We start from the raw sequence: 18119 nt of genomic DNA, 5'->3' as shown, positions 1-18119 counted from the left end.
GTGGCCAGAGAGAACTCACACAAACCCCACACAGATAGGCCCCAGCCAGGTGGTGGGTGGGATTGAACACAGGACCTCCTTGCTGTGTGTGCTAATCATCACGTTTACAATTTTATTTGTATAGTGCCAAATCACAATCACAGTTGCCTCAAGGCGCTTTATATCGTAAAGCAGGGGTGCCCAACTCCAGGCTTCGAGGGCCGGTGTCCTGCAGGTTTTAGATGTGTCCTTGATCCAACACAGCTGATTTAAATGGCTAATGACCTCCTCAACATGCCTTGAAGTTCTCCAGAGGCCTGGTAATGAACTAATCATTTGATTCAGATGTGTTGACACAGGGTGAGATCTAAAACCTGCAGGACACCGGCCCTCGAGGCCTGGAGTTGGACACTCCTGTCGTAAGGTAAGGTGTTTGATTTGTAACATTTTAGTTTCTACCTTTCCCCTGTCACAAAGTCCTTCCTTGTCTGTGTCTGTCTCTATTGTTGTGTGCATTCTGCGAGCCTTTCCTCATTTCTCATTTGTGCCGCCTCCTTCACCTCCTCCGTTCTCTGCCTTCCTGCCAGACGGAAAACTTGATCTCACTGTGCCATCTTGAAGGTCTCAATTTCTAAAATGCATCTCGGCAGAGAGGAGAAAGGAGGCTTCCCGGAGGAGGTATTAGTGTGGATGCACAGGTGTATCCTTTACAAGAATCTTAAAAAAAAGGCTGAAATATAGACACCAATGCGATAAGGGAAGAGGACTCCAAATAAGTGTTGTTTTAGTTCTCTAGAATGATCAACTACACACAACCTTCTGCCCTTCGCCCTTTGTCTTTGTGTGTTTATTAAAAGAGTTCATTCCACATATCATATTTGAAGACACTGCTTTAGAATGATGTCTCCTAAGCAATGATGTCATTTTGTTAAAGGCCTGTTGCCTCATTGTGTCTCTACTTCACGTTGGAAGGACTAACGTGCATGCAGAGGAGGCAATGAAAGGAACTGAGAGTGCTCAAACTGAAAAAGAATGCTTAGGTCGGTCTGTCTTTTTAGCAATTCTGTTACTCTGTTTGTTTTGTCTTCTGCTTTCCCCTCTTTATTGATTGTCTGATCTGCTATCATTAATTTCACCCCATGTTGTTCCCAAATTTGTTTTTCCAGCTCTATCTTTCTCTCTATCAGCTTTCAGTTGACCTGCTTTCCGATGTCCCGTTAAATCTTCTTGTTTTTCCCTATTCAGTAAAGTTCATCTTTGTTTGCTTTACCTTCTTTTGAAAGAAAAATGAAGCAGAAATTTAAGAACATTTGCCTCGTCCAGGATCCTAATCATAATCACACCCCGTAACACTCACACGTTGCTTTGTGCAGAACCTTGTCCAGGTATGTTGAAAGACATCGCATGATTGTTCCATGATAGGAGATTTTTAAAAAATATCAGCTATACAATGAAGCCAATCACCAACTGGGAGGGAAACCTTTGATTGCTGCAATTTGTCTGGCCAAACATGGGGTGTTCCAAATCTGGATGGTAACTTACTGCTTGGGCATCCTGTGGCCTTTGAGGTCAGGAAGAGCTACAGTTAGTGCAGCCCATGCTTCTTTTAGTGCAAGCAATCATTTAGAGCAGCATGACGTGTTCCCCGACTGTCATGCTGACACTTTCCTTCCCAGAGGTACGGTCCTGAGGTGAAAGTGAGACAACTGGAAAGCTGTCTGTGTAGCTTGCTTAGCGGATTCTTTGTCATGGGTTATGGAAGTAATATATACATTTTCGTCTTTCTTAGTTGAGTCAAAAGGACGACACTGACTATCAGGCAGCAGATTAAAAAGTCGAATGTGTGAAATTACAAAAAGAAATTCAGTATTAATGTAAAAATAATTTTATATCTGTGTTTTCAAGTTGTGTGACTCAGTATAAATCCACAGGAAGACCTGGTGATGAACTGAAACAGACCAAATGAGAGTGGCTCCCAAGTTTAGAGCATAAAAAAGTTGACTTGTACAAAAAAGGTTACCTCTGTGGAAAGTATTAGTGTTAGTATAGTATTTATTTCTTTCACCTGGGTGCCAGAGTATGACCAGTTTGACTGACAAACATCCCAAAACAGGTAGCTGCAGTCAGTATGTGTCTGCTGGGCTTCACACCTGCTGCATGGAATCACTTAACTGGACCATTCCACCAGGCTTGTGCTGTCGTTGATGCACGGAGCATTTTATTGGACATAGCTGACAAATAATATGGTTTCCTGTCTGTAGCTGAGGACTCAAGAATTATATGCTTCAGTTTTGGTGTAGTGTTTTATTTGAATGTTACTTACCACTAATTAGTAGACATCTGTGTCTATATGTTGTACTTGTACTGTCTATGGATGGAGCTCCGGCTAAAAAAAATACCCAAAACAGCAGATGCCAAAAAAGCTAAGTTGAGGCTTCAGATTGTAGAGCCCAAATCCAGCGGTTGACATCACAGTGGCTAGGTCCATATTTTATACTGTCTGCTATCCTTACAGAGCCACATGTTAAATAATCTACCTTTAAAGCAGAAATGAGGATGTGTACAGCCTTTTAAACAGCTTTAAAAAAAGAAAAGGTTTATAAAGGTTAAGGTCAATATTCCCACTTGTTCAGGATAAATGATTAAATTAATAATTTTGGATTATTAAGTTTTAGGCCTCTTTAATGACACGAGGTCCTAAATAGTGTCATGAAGTGAAGAGGTGAGTCTGAACCCGGAATGCAGGAATGGATGCAGGGAACAAAAAGCAAACTGTTTGGTCGACAAGTAAATACAAAGATACAGAGAATATAAAAGGGAATTGAAAAACTAAGCCTATAACCAATACAAGAAACACTAAGAACCAGCAACACAAGCAGTTGACAACAAACACTCGGACGAAAGAATAAAGGACAATAAATACACAGGCAGGTTGTTGGGGGAAGTAGAAACACATGGGGACACAGCTGAACTGAATACACCTAATAACTCAAGAGGACGCAAAACAGAACATGATGCACACAGGACAAGTGAGTATCACAATGAAATAGGGAACAGAGACTCAGACATACCAACTTAACAAGGACAAAGGTAGAATAAAGACATACATGACCGACTAGAGAGACACAGAAACACGACTGGGGAACAGACCAGGATGACACAGAGAACAAACAATCCAAACCACTATCAGGAAATTGTAAGACTTCAAACATAAATTCTCACAAAAACTAAGGATACACTTATCTAAGAATAAGGAGTTGCAACATTGGTCGAAAATCGAGGACCATGACAAATAGTCACAGGTATCTGATAGGCGTCACCTGAGCTAGTTCCCAAACTAAGCATCTATGATGATATTTGAGGTGTTTGTGTTTCTGGCATTTTCATTATCTGCAAAGCAACGTGGCTTGTGTGTGCAATTTGTGTGCTTAATTTTACTAATCTTACTGGGCTGCCCAAGAAGACTTTAAAAATAGTCTTATTTACTCTGTAAATTACTATTTAAAGAGCTGCCTTGCTGCAATTGCGTCCAGTTAAGGGATATTGTAACATTAGCTGCGTCTCTTAATCACATTGAACGTGCTTGGAAATGAAATAAATTAACAAAAAATTAAGTGACATAATCATGTTTCATTTGAACATTTTAATATGTTATATTTATCGTCAATTAGTCTTGCACATGATTTTCTTAAAATGTATAATAATAATGATAATAATAATAAGCTCCAGGATGGACCCTGTGGTTAGACTTCTTTAACAAACACCAACTGTCATCCTTTAATGTGGAATCACTGTTGTTTGTACATAGAGTCTTTCTACTTCTATCTGCTTGAGTAGCACACAGGGTCTAATTAACATGTCTGGTCAGTAAATTGCCTTGTTCTCCCACCACAGCAGTGATTTAAAAAGCAAAAAAAAGGAAAAGACAGAATGAACCGACTCAGCTGCTCAGCATACTGGCTGCACAAACAAGGAAGATGGTCTCAAGCATAAAAGCACTCCATAAAACACAAACCACTAAATACACAGCTAAGTCCCGCTTCCTCGTTTAATTTTCCTTTGTGTCATTTAAGATTACACAAGATAATAATTTAATGTGCAGTTTAAGAAAACAAGGTGCTATGCAAAACAGATTAGCAGTTTGTGGCGATGTGTGCATGCATGTGTCTCTGGCGAAGGGTATTCCCACCACTGGAATTTTCACAAAATTAGGCACCTCATTTTGGAATTTTTAAATGACTGCCTGGCAGCTGCTGGTGTTTCCAAGGCAACTGTGTGAATCTGAATGGTCGCTGTCAGCGAGGAAAATTGAGTGCTGCCACAGGGATACGTTTTACCCTGTGAGAGTTTACGTTAAATGTGGGTCAATCATAAGCTTCTATTAAGTCTTCACCCTGGTGAGGCATATTAATTTGAATTTTGCTTGCCTCGTCTGTATTCCATTAAGAGTCGTATGCTGCGTGCTGGTTTGAGATGCAGTGTAACGTGTAATGAATGTGTGGCAGTTTGAAGCAAGGGAGAAATAAAGATCTTTCACTGCTTGCGGGCTAATGGAAGCAGATGTCATCCTGCACTTTGCTTGCCTTTTGAGTTCTATTGTTATTATTATTATTTTGATCAGGCAGCTCATTTAATGAGGATTTTTATGGGATATGCGAGGAATGAACAGTAATTAAGTAAAAAAAAATGACAATAGTTTGTAGTAAAGCATCCTTCCAGAACATGCAAATATGGATTTTATTCAAAATTGTTAGTGCTTTATTTATAGCTGTAGTGTGACAGCAGTGTGAATTTATCTCATCTTAAAATTAAACAGTGCAAAGCATCAGATTTTAAGCAATTAGCTATAGGTTTAAAATTCCAATTAGCTATGGGGTGCCGTTTGTAAAGTGAAACACGCTGAAATTAACGGCAACATTTTTCCACATTTAGCTCAAAACCTTACAAAAACATGGTTTTTTTGAGTCATTTTTTACAACATTTAGTAAAATATTTGTAACTTTGCATATTCAAAACACAGTTTTAAATGTTAACTCTAAATGTTAAATCTAAATGTTAAATTTAAATCTAAATATTATATTTAAATCTAAATGTTAAATAGATTTAAATATATTATATAGATTTAACATTTAAAATTGTGTTTTAAATATGAAAAGTTACAAATATTTTACTAAATGTTGTAAAAAAGACTTGAAAAAACATGTTTTTGTAAGGTTTTGAGCTAAATGTAAACGGAACCCCATAATTAGCTATAGGTTTAGCTATAGGCTATTCATTTATATGGTTAGGTTCAAATATAGTATAACTTTCACCAAAACATATTCAAGTTACTTTTAAATAATGAACATGGGTTTAAAGTACAAGTTCTGGGTAAAGTGAGGTAAGTTTTGAAGAACTGAGCTTGATTAACGCCCATTTTTTTTCAGAGGACCAAAGCTAAATGGACAACACATTTATAAGCTGCTTCATGAGTGTGTGTTGACTGAGTTATTTCTTTACTATTCATACATTAAGCAGGTAAAATGTCTGAAGTTCAATCCTGCTGTAGCATTTTCATTTGAAAACAGTGATTATGAACCCACTATATGCAATTAAAAGAGCTCTCAGTGCAAGTGAATCAGGCCACCCTTAGACTAAAACAAATCAAAATCTCTTTCAGGAAATCAAGCCCACTGAAGAAATTAGGCAAGCATGTGATTATTCAAGTCCAGCATAAAGCATAGACTTCATCAAAAACCATATAAAGGGTTCACGCCAAGGTCCAAAACAGGCTAGACAACTTCTGGGACAGCTCATGGGCAGATGAATGTCATATTGATCTGCTCCTGAATTCCGGAAAGAAAATATGGAAAAGGTTCAGAGGTGCTGATCAAAAGCAAATCTCATCTGTAAAACTCGTTGGAGTCAGTGTGATGGCATGAGCACACATGGCTTACAATGGTGCTAGCTCAAAAGTGTTTATTGATTATGTGACAGAAGCAGCTGGGTTTATAAAATTATGGTTTCAGCTCAGATTCAGCCAAATGCACAAAGTTGAATAAAGAGGGCTTCACAGTGCAGATGGCCAGTGACCCAAAATATACTGCAAAATCAAGTCAGGAGCTGTTTTTTTCTAACTTAATCTGGCTTTATTTCACTTGTTGAAGACCAAATTAAAGGTGGAAAGACCAGGGCAGCTGCAGTCAAGCCTTGGTAAGGCTCCACAGCGGAGGAAATGTATTGTTTACAATGCCTGTGAGCCTCAGATTTTAATCAGTTGCTGCATTCAAAGGATTAAAAGTGAGCATTTTATTTATTAGTATGCTAATTAATGCAGTTTGAACCTCTGGAAATGTGCATAAAATATATATAATTCCTAAATGCAATTCCCCCAAATCATGTATTTTTGTTCAACCTGTTGAATTAAAACTGAAAGCCTGTGCTTCTGTTGTGCATTGAATGATTTGCTTCATCAATTGCCGTCACATACAGAAGCTTTGGGTAACATCTCTCAGAAAATAAACTACTCTGTAAAGTACAGACAGGCTTGTATCTCTGTAAAAATGCCACTTATGTGATGTTTGCAATAAGCAATATTCAGCTGTAATGGCCTGTCTTTAACCAGCGATGGCAAACCAATAACTAACAGTGCCATTTGTTTTATAGTTGTGTCATTATTATCATATCTCTGTAAGAAGTATTGTCAAATAAAGCTAGTGCTGATTCACAGCGTTTTGGCAAATGCATTAAAGTATACTGAGATAAGTTATCAGATTGGCGTTCTCATCCAACTTGTCTTGACTTTGCATTTGAATGGCTTTATAGTCTTCTTCGTTTTTTCTATTCGAACATCAGCAAAGACAACAAATCCTAAACAAATGGAGGTAGAATAGGGTGGCTCTTTGCCCGATGCGTGAAAACTAGAGTCCTGCGGAGGAGAGGACAGAAACTAGTGTGACACTAATTGACATAATGACTCTCTCACACAGTTGATATGGACCAAGAGTACATAACAGCTGCTAGAATTATTTATCGTGCAGCTGCATATGTAACGAGTAACTAGAAATGAGCACGTACACTGAGGTTTCTTTCAAATTTTTCTCTTGGGGGAGCATGCCAGCAGATTCACTTGCTGTGGTTTCACGTCAACACAATAGTGTGACCCTTTATTTATTTATTTTAATACCCCCCTTTTTTGCATCCCTGCTCAATGAGCATGGCTGTATGCCATTAGCTGTAAATTGGGTCAGGCATATGTACCAGCTCTTAGACAGAATATTTACTGTCTCATAATTTGCATCTAAATGCATGTTGTTGTTGTTTTTTTTATTAGTATTGTAGAAGCATATAGTAGGGCATTGTTCATAGAATGCATAATTTCATCTGGAAAAAAAATGCTTACCACTCATCCAGAAAGCACAATTGTATATTGTATCATTCTTAAGCCACAGAGAAAGGGCTCAATAAATGAAAAACACTGAGGGGAAAAACACAATTGTAAGAATTAAAAAAACAAAACAAAAACCAAGAACCTTGTTTTGCTGTTGAGGTGTTGCCATCCTGTTTTGTGTAGTGAATATGTGCAGGATTTGTTCACTTATCCATGTCCTAAAATTTAGTATGTGTAGAAACATTTGCATGTGTCACAGATGCATAAGTCTGCAACTATCATCCTACACATTGGTCTGTGAACTAGGCTTATTAGTGCAGTAGAAACCTCATAGCACACAGGCCTAGAAGAAACAAACTGTCTGCATCCCAAACACGATTACTACCAGATTTCAACTGAAACAAAACTTTGGAAATATTAATTAAAATAAAATTCAAGGAATTTAAAGTCACTTAAAATCTATATTTAATTGAAAATTCCACATAAACACAATTCACAGCTGCACTGGGGAATCTGGAGCCTATCCCAGCTGTCGTATGTCAAGAGGCAGGGTATGCTAGCAGGTAAATATTAATGAATTCCCCAACTTTTTGGAAGCCGGGTTGCTCATCTCAAGCCTTTGAGTTTATTGGTCATTGCAAGTTAATCTTTATGGTTACATACATTCTTGAAAACAAAATTCCCATTGATTCAGCCTCGCATAGATGCCAAACTAGGACCATCATTATTTCCACCAATTCTTTTTTTCAAAGGGCCTACTTGTGGGGTGGAATTTCAGCGCAGTGAAATTCAGTATTTCCAACAGATTCAAATATTGTTGAAAAACTGTGTTTTGCAACGTGGCGAGATCTGCTGACAGAAGAAATGCTGGTTTTGTGGCTGCATCATTGCCTATAAAATTGTACCGAGACTCCGAGTCTACATCTCAATCTGTTGGAGTGACCTGAAATAGCCTGAGGATGTGTGACAACCACTGAACCCTGGCCCAGTTCAACCATTATTGGATCTGAATTGAGCCACAGAGAAGATGAATCTGAAAGCATAATGGCTCTGGGATGTAACAAACACATAGAGAAGAAAGAAGGGAGATAAATGTTTTAAAAGACCAAATTAGATCAACGGGGTGGTTTGTTAAAAAATGAAAGCAATGGATTGAGGAAAGCGCCATGATTCTTACATCTTATTCTGCTTTGTAATTACTGCCTGTTTCCCTCACACATAATACGAGTTTTGACCTCATTCAAGGGAGAGGCTGCAGTTGACACAGTTGGCGGCTTACAACTTGAATCAAACAAAAGAAAGAGAAGACTATGTGTGTGTGAAACAGAGGAAACAATGGCTGAAACTACCCTCCAAAGTAGGAAAACCCTTAAATATATATCAGTGCACTTCCCTGCAGCTGCCTGGCAGCTGTCCACATCAACATGAGTGGTGGAAACCAGTGCTCAGATCTGCAGGAATTTTCTGCAAACGTTGTGCTACCTAATCATTCTTTTCTTAACATTATTTAAATGCATCTTATTTCTATAAAGAAAATACTACAGCTAGTGGAGGTTAACATGCGTTAACCTTTGGTTGACCTCAGAGTCACTTGGTTGATCTGTTGTTTTCAAGCATTATAATTTGCTGGACCCAAACTGCCCTACTTTTTGTCCGTGGTTAAGCAGCTCCTCATTAGCCAAAAGGCTACTACACAAACTAATTATAACTTACTTATAATTAACTGTTATGCTCAGTCTTGCCTCAGCGTAACATTTGGGGAAACCATACACCGGCTGTTACAAAACAGCACGAGCTCAGTTTCATTTTCCCTCCTTATTTTACTTAATTATTAAAATCCTTGCTGGTTCGCGTTGAGAATCCATTTGCACAAATTAAAGCAGGTATAAATAAGCTACAATAGAGAAAAAAATACCCCTAACTATCTATCCCACTTGCCTCCTCATCACTGACAACAGCCATTTTCCATTCTCATAAATGCTTCCTAAATGGATCATGCAAATCAGGCTATAAATTAGCGGGAGGGATCATGATGATGTGTTATCCATCTGTGGCATTGCATGTCCCTGATCCCACGTCTATAATTGACGATCACTGTCATTGTACCGCATTTTTAAATGAGGTTCAGAGTCGGCCCCAGTTGCATAAATTAATACACATGCTGTTACCTAATTGCGCTGATTAGCATGAGCTATGTGGCAAAGCAGCGACGCTAATCATAGCAGAAAGTCTGTGCTGACTCAATTCAGTAAAATTATCATCAGTGGTTAAATATTAGACAAAGTGGTAAATGTTTACTGCCTTCCTATAATGTATCACCCCATCTTTTGTCTTAGAATAGGATAGAATAGTGCTTTATTGTCATTGTACATGTACAACGAAATTGTGGGTGCTCCACACAAACTGTGCTGGAATAAAATGTAAACAGTAGTCAGTAGGAATGAAAAGCAAACAGGAGAAAGGAATATATACAAAACAAGAGAAATATAGACAAAATTAAGGAAAAGGCACAGATTAGAGAACAAGTTGCAAAGTGCTTGGAAGTAGTGCAAACAGAAGATTTGGATTGAATAGAGTCTGTGTGAGTGGCCTGAGTGATGGAGATTGATCATGGCTCAGATTAGTGAGATTGGTGGGGTGTGTGGGGGGATAGTGTTTGTTAACAGTCCGAATAACCCAGGGGAAGAAGCTGTTTGTGAGCCTGGAGGTGTGGGACCTGATTGACGTGAGGCACCGACCGGAGGACAGTGGGTCAAACAGGTGGTGGGCCTGCCTCCAGGGGTGGCGGAGGGTGAGGTGGGGGCCGAGTCAGACTGATTGAGGAAGTCTCAAGGAGCAGGTGGCAGGGGAACCTGAAGGCGGTCCAGTTTGGTGGTGAGGATGTCTGGGATTATGGTGTTGACCCCCGAGCTGTAGTCCACGAAGAGCATTCTCATGTAGCTCTTCCTGTTCTCCAGGTGCTTCAGCGCTCTGTGAAGGGTGACAGTGATGGCATCCTTTGTCGACTGATTTGCGCTGTATATGCAAACTAGTGGGGGTCAAGGGAGGGTGGTAGACAGTCTTTGATGTGCTGAGACCAAATGCACTCAAAACACTTCATGACTACAGACGTGAGGGCTATAGGTCTGTAGTCATTGAGGCTGTCTATTCAAGTCTTTTTGGGGATGGGAATGATAGTGGAGGCCTTCAGACAGATGGGAATGGTGGCATCAGTCAGGGAGAGGTTGAACAGCCTGGTGAGGATTCCTGCCAGTTTGCGTGCACAAGCTTTAACCACAGTCCCCGGGATGCCGTCGGGGCTGGCAGCTCTTCTGGGGTTCACTGCTCTTAGTCTTCTCCTGACCTCATGTTCCTGGAGGGAGGGAGGGGGGCTTGGATCAAGGAAACCCTCTATCGTCCTCCTGTAGGCCTCCTTTGCCTGTTTGATGCCCCTCCTCAGATTGACTCTGGCAGTGCTGTACAGAGAGCTGTCACTCAGCCTGGAGGCTGAGTTCTAATCGGAGCCTGTACTTCACTCCTCATCCAAGGTGTTCGGTTAGGAAAAACCCGTATGGTTTAAGTCACTGTCACATTCTCCACTCAGCACACATAGCACAGAATGATGGAAGGTCTCCAGGTCCTGTGTTAAAACAGTGATTTACATTTGCATCAAACAGTGGCTTGAACTACAATTACATTTACATTAGAAATAGAGAAGAAAAAATGTAAATCTGCCCAATTCCTAATAAACAAAAGTTTCATTATATACAGTCAATAAAAGTTATGTTTATAAGTAATTAATGGTAGTATTAATATATCTAATGACCCAATTCCTTCCCTTTTTTCTGTTATTCTAATGTATTTGTAGATATATTTTCCATATACCCTGTATTTTTGTTTGTTTGACAGTTTTATTTAGTATTAATATTACTTGGGGATTTAAAATGAAGGTCAACTGATCAGCTGCTTTAATGCCAAAGTGAACTAACTGGTTTTGTTTTTAATCTTATGGCATATTTTCTATTAAAAACATTTTGCTCCGAATGATATCAGTACAGAAATCCAATTACTGGTGATAATAACTTTATTTTGCCAAATTTTCGAGATAAACTAGATTATGTTACCACTGTATAGGCAGTTATTGAGTAATTTGGATTTGATAGCATCTTAAAAGAAACCTGCACTGCAAACAGGAGCAATTAATTACAGACACAAAGGGCTGTCGATTAGCAGCAAATCCACTGATATACTGGCCCTGATTACTTATCTGATATAGAAGCTACTTTCATTATACTCAATGTGTTATTTTAAACACATCCTGACCTGCTCAGATGTGACCAGCTGACAGACAGAAGAGGAAGTTGATCTCAGCTCAATTTAATGATACAAATTAATCTAAAGCGGCTTTGCAATTCATAAATTACTTTTTACATCAAAGAAATTCAGCCGAAACCCTTCAGCCAGAGCAGAATGGACCAATGAATAAATTTTCATGGGAATAAAGCAGATACAGCAATATCATGAGTGGTCCATGTCTGCTTCTTTAGCTGAACCCTTGTTAATGCACGACTCTCTTATTGATGGTATCAGTTCATGCATACCTTCAGTAATTCATTCAAAGTCTTTTCTCTGGTGCAGAAGATAGACCTCAAGAACTGCTGATAAGACACTAATATATACAGCTAGGGAGGCAAGGGAAAATAGTCTCCACACTCCAGACAAGACTCAGATGACAGATTGCCACTTTAAACACTTTTCGCTGCCATGTTTTGCTAGCTTAACATGCTACTGAAGTGCAGATATGACATTCAATGACTGGGATTGTGTGGTTAGTGGATAAAGATGGAAGCTCATCACCAGGCCTATCAAAACCACCCCAACAGATCAGACATAAGCCAGTTGTTAGGTCTAAAGTTTGTTAAGGTGACTGTTAAATAAAGCTGGAGGTGCAGTTCTGCAGTTAGCCGCTACTATGTCAACATCTCACACACAACCATAAAATACATTTCATGCAAAGCTATCCCAGGCCTTATTTTATAGGTTTGCATTAACAGATTACTCATAATATGTAGTGGAAATATGCTAAAATGCAGTATTATATCAGGACAACATACCTAATATCTAAATGAACAATCATAGCAACAGAAAAAGCAATTAATGAAGTGGACTACTGTAAATGTAGGACACATATGTGCAAACCTATAAATTTGTTGGTTTGCTACAATTGTAACCAACTACAAAGTATGAGCGAGTGCCTGAGGGCTAAATAAGACGTTGACCTGTGTTTTGGGTAAATTTGCCAGTCATGGGGTCATTACATATCATATGATATTATTGCACGGAGACAGTAATAACTGCTGGTGAAGCATTTGTTCATCAAATCCACCATGAAAGATTCAATTTCACCATCCCGTGTCATCAGTGAGGAACATGCTCCAGCTTCCTCTATCACAGCAAGACACAAACCCAGCTTTTGGGCTCAGTTGCAGAAAGGGAACGATCAACACCCTAACCCACTGTGCTGTGATGCCAATCCAAAGATGTGCATTTCGGTACGTGTGCGTATGACATTCGCCCGATTAAATTCAGCCATGACCCAACAAGCAGAATCCAGCAGCTGCAGACATCAGCAGCTGGGCAAGACAGCAAATTTCACTGACAGCAGGAATGAGCTGACAAGGGCCAACTCTGTGTTTATAGACAAGACGTACACCATAATCCAACTCACATGAGACAGCTGAAAGATAAGGAGAGAAATAGCAGATGGCAGTTCTCTATTACAAAAACTTCACAAATAGAGAATTTGTTTTGCGTCAGGGATGTCATGTTACTACAATATTGGAATGGATGCTGAGGTTTGAAGGTCATTTGATAAGAACCAGTATTTCCAAGGGGTTAGAAAAATTAGTAATGATAATAGAACAGACCGTAAATTAATATAACTCAATTAAAAGTAAAAGCAGATAAAATAAGAAATTAATCTAAATTGCCCGTAGGTGTGAATGCGGGAGTGAATGTGAACGCGAATGGTTGTCTGTCTCTGTGTGTTAGGCCTGCGACAGACTGGCGACCTGTCCAGGGTGTACCCTGCCTATGACAGCTGGGATAGGCTCCAGCACCCCCCGTGACCCTGAAAAGAAGCGAATGGATGCATAATTAAGGAGATTTTTTTTTAAAAAGTGATTTTTGGCAAATAACATTCAGCTAAAAAAAAAATAAAAAAAAATAAATCAAAAGATGACTTCTTTAATGACATCATTTTAGTTGTATTCAAGTTGGCATCACCACATTTTTTAACCTTCTAATTTTCTTTGAGTGCAAAAGTGTCTTTTTAAAGAAAATTTACATATGAAGTGTCGGAGCACTCATGTCAGACAAACAGTGAATATATTTCCGTGTAACAGTTATTCTTTAAAAGGACTTTCTGCGGCTGCCTGATGCGCCGCTGCTCTTTTCCCCAGCGAGAAATCAGACATGCAAGCTGTCAAACGTTCAATACAAAAATGACAACCCGCACTGTACCTTAAAACTCATGTGTTGGTTCTTTTCTCTGACAAACACTCTCACCCGAGATTTTCTTTTCTTTTTTTTCTTTTTTTGGTCCGCCTGCCTGGAAGAAACTGCCAGCGGTGCCAAAGAGCTTCACAATGATTTGAATGCCTCTTTCCCTTAGAAATGTAATTTGGATTGACAGGTTTTATTTTTTTAGGGGTTTTTTTTTTTCAGTCATGTAAAAAAAAAAAAAATCACAAAAAAATAACCAAGTTTTGAAGTGATGCCAGCACACATACAGTTTGTCAAGTTGTTCGATGTTCTAAATGGCAAAAGTCACACACAAAAGGTACCTTCATATGATGTAAGAGCATTTTTTTGTAGTTAAAAAAGTGTTTATTTTGCCCCATGTGTTCAAGACTTATACATACTCACAGTTTTTGCATGGTTTTCCTAATTAAATAAACTTTATTTTAGTAACAATTAAACAAGACGCATTGTTCTGTAGTTGAATACTACTCTCTCTCTGGGGCACTATCGTTAACCTACTGTATGCAGTACCCTTAAAAGAGGCTTTTTATAGAGAAAAGATGACAATTTGGTGATGTTCAGCCTGGTTTTATCAAAACTCATTCTCAGTTTTTAAGAAAGCCGCTTGAAGCATTATTAAATAAATAGAAGTGTTAGACTGGGCCTGCTAAAACTGTGTTTTAGGTACCAGCATGTTAAAGAGGCCTGCTACCCATCACTATTTTATCACTTAAGTGTTGAGACTACACTCATGAATGTTTCTTGTTTTATGAGAACTGAAAATGTCCTTTCAGCGAGACGTCCAAAGTTATTTTTGTTATCTTTGGTGGAATGTAATGGAAATTTTTAAGACTATGCTGCTTCTCTGTGTCAAGTTAACCACACTGAATGAAAAGCTCCATATTGTCTTGTTTTCTCTCTGTCTATCTTTCAGATATACCACATGCTGATGTACGAGTGATCGTTTATTACACGGTGATTTCTGTGGCAGATGTAAAACAAAAATTCTAGGCTTGCAATCCTTTTTTGGCAAAAAATATGCAGACTGCTATCATGCAGGCTGCGCTGACGTTTAACCACCTTGCAAAGGACAACCTGTCAAAAACAGACTCTTCATGTTTGTTTGCAAAAATATAAATGTAAATATCAACCTTGCAAAGTACCAGGCTAAAGGCAGACAGTTGCAAAACTTACGCAGTACATTTGGGTTCATTATGAGGTCATCCCCCCAAGGCTGAGGGATTACATTTTGAGGTATTAGCGTGATCAGTTTCTGTCAGCCTGGATTTGTACAACCATTTCTCACCATTGAGAAATCAAATAGGAAGCTTTTATCAAATAATTGCTCCCACACTGAATCCCCTGTTTCCTACAGTGGTTCTGTGTTCCAACTTATTAAAGATGCCTGAGTTGTGTGTCAAAGCACAATGTCATTTTGAATGCTGCACAAATATTTTCATCACCATCTCCGGATAGAACTTCAAATGGGGAAGAAATATTTTTAATTTCTTCCTCATTTTTACTGTACAGTAAGTTCTGGTATCTGCCGAGTACTCTGGATTATGAAATTGTTTAATTAAAATAGACAAAATGTAAAGGAGAATATCACATTTCAAGCCCAAGTTGAACGCAGCTGCAAACACAAAAAGAAGCATGTTTTTCCATGTCCAAATGCCTCTCCCTGGAGAGTGTTATGTTCGCATGGGTTGTGCGTGTGCACAAAGGTCTGATTCTCCTTCTGATGTTGTATTGAGGTCGAGATGCTCACACTTACAAAATGTACATATTGCACCTGTACATGCACCTGAAAATACATCTGTGGTTCATATGTTTTTGGCAAATTAAATTATTGTTATTGGTCCAGTAATGTAATTTTAGCCAATGACTAGGCTATTGAGTTTCTGGAGAATGCGATGGGATTGTTGCTACAGCTGGACTTAGCATGTTGCATTGCTGCATTGCATTACTTTAAGGGTCATGTCTTTACTTTCCATTGTCTGCTGTGCTTGTCTAACAAAGTTGAAGGGACAAATCATTTGAGAATTATGCAACAAAAAAATGTAAAAAGCTAAATGGAATTTCTTTATTTTGAAAATCTGAGATATTATTTTAGCATTGTGATAATTATGTAAAATATACAATTAACAAGAGAATTTATTTAACAGAATTAAAGCATTTCAGTGACATCCAACAAATAATTGCAGGCTTTTATTTGATAAACAAACAAAAATAAACAAACAAAACATTCAGTTTCCCAGGCTTTTATTTATAATATTCCAAAGTTTTTTTTGCAAAGTATACTGTTCTTTCAATGAGAAACTGAGGGGCTTTATTTTGAAAATCTAACATACATTAGCATGTTTGTTGAGGAAGAGGCAGACAAGAGGAGCTTTAAATTGTTTATATACTTATATCTAGGTATATAACCATATATAAACAAGTACATATGTGTATACTCTTATACAGCTTCAAGCTTATATACTTGCTTACTTATGTCCATGCTGAAAGCCACAGACAGTCAGAGACACTGACAGACAGATGATAAGTTGCTTTATGTCAATTTCAGGGAATGCGCTTACGATGCTTGTGCTTGCCATTCTCACAGAAAACAAAGTATTAGACGTGAACACACATGACAGGTATCAACCAATCACAGAGAGGGAGAGAGAGAATCAACCCGGATGATAATATTGAAAAGAACGGTGTGTTAGGCTGTCAATTAGAATACATCTATAAAAAAAAAAATACATAAATAAATTTTGATAAAACCCCAAATCCCTAAAGCTGTTAAATTTATTCATCAAAGTAATAACTACTTACATGCCAGTGTCTTTCTCAACTAAAGCGCCCCCTGATAAGAACAGAATTCCCATTGTTACAACTAAATTAATTTTAATTCTGAATCCAAACCACTTGATATAAAATTGCTTTTTATTTTTTAACTGTGTCAGTCTTCCCATTTATGTTATGGTTTTTAATTTAAGCTTTATAAAAGCTGACATTTTAATCGCTATTAGGTTTTGAAAAAGGGGATAGAATTCTCCAGTGAGCAGCAGTGTAAAGAAAAAGAGAGTACTGCAATACTTGTTGGGGTGAATTTGAAATTATACTACAACAATGACATGTTTTTACTGGGGACGAGTAGACAATGATTGTCTTGACTATCTGAGCAGTTCCTTTGTTGCCTCCCTTTCCACCCAACAACTGTAGTTCTTATTGTTCACTTGACAGACTTACAGATAGTTTTGCATCAACTCGTTCTGAAACAGAAGCCATCTCTGAAATGTGGTCCAAGGTCACATTTCATCAACCTCCATCCAGCTACTGGGTAAAATGTTCAACATAGAGCGCAAGTGTCTAATTTGCATGATTCATTTAGACATGTATGAGAGCAGAAGAACAGTACACAGACTTATAATTAACTTGGTTGTGAATTACACATTGGATAAAATGCTGTCAGTCATTCCAAGGCTGTGACGTTTTCAAGAATCCAAATGCTGTTTCGTGCAGAAGAAGATATAAAGAAGAGAAACGGGAGACTATCTTGAAGAGACAAGATGGGAAAATTTATATATATTGTCAGTCATTTTGACTGATTTCAGCAAATTCAAGTCAGCATCAGTAAATACTGTAATCCTATATTTTAACCGTGCTGGTGTTGTATGAATTTAGCTATTTAGATCTCATGTTTTGTCTTTAAAAAGAATACACACTTAAGTTGCTCATCAGGAGGCCTAGGAGAACATTTTATACTTATTTAAAGTGTTGTAACTGCAGCTTTTAGCTAATTTTCTGTGATCCAAATCCATTATGATTTGGATCGTGAAAATTTGCATGACTATTTTAAATGTCAAGGAATCAAATCTCATGGCTCATTGTTATGTTAATGGTGCTGGTTTCAATCACCATACAGCTTTACTGTTTTACTGTATAAGGCTGGGAAAACCTGCAGTCAGCTGATACTGAAGGCATCTCCAGGATGAGGGATAAAACGATTAATCTACTGAAAATGCTGTGTACACATCAACTGAATCAACACAGTCTTTCTTAAACTCAGCTTTACAGACCATAACATACTCTATGCAAGCTAAGAAACAATTACTTTAACTATAAATCAATAAACCAATCAAAGCAAACACAAAGTGTACGAGCAAAGTGAATAAGCGGAATAGGAAGAGCAAAGGTTTTTGGAGTATAGCAAACATTTAGCTCCCAACTAATGATGTTTTCACATGTTTACATGAGCTTAGGCCTCCTTTCTTCTTGCTAC

This window comes from Oreochromis aureus, linkage group 15, assembly GCF_013358895.1.
Source record: "Oreochromis aureus strain Israel breed Guangdong linkage group 15, ZZ_aureus, whole genome shotgun sequence".
In the NCBI taxonomy this organism is placed as follows: Eukaryota; Metazoa; Chordata; class Actinopteri; order Cichliformes; family Cichlidae; genus Oreochromis; species Oreochromis aureus.
This window is presented reverse-complemented; position numbering follows the sequence as displayed.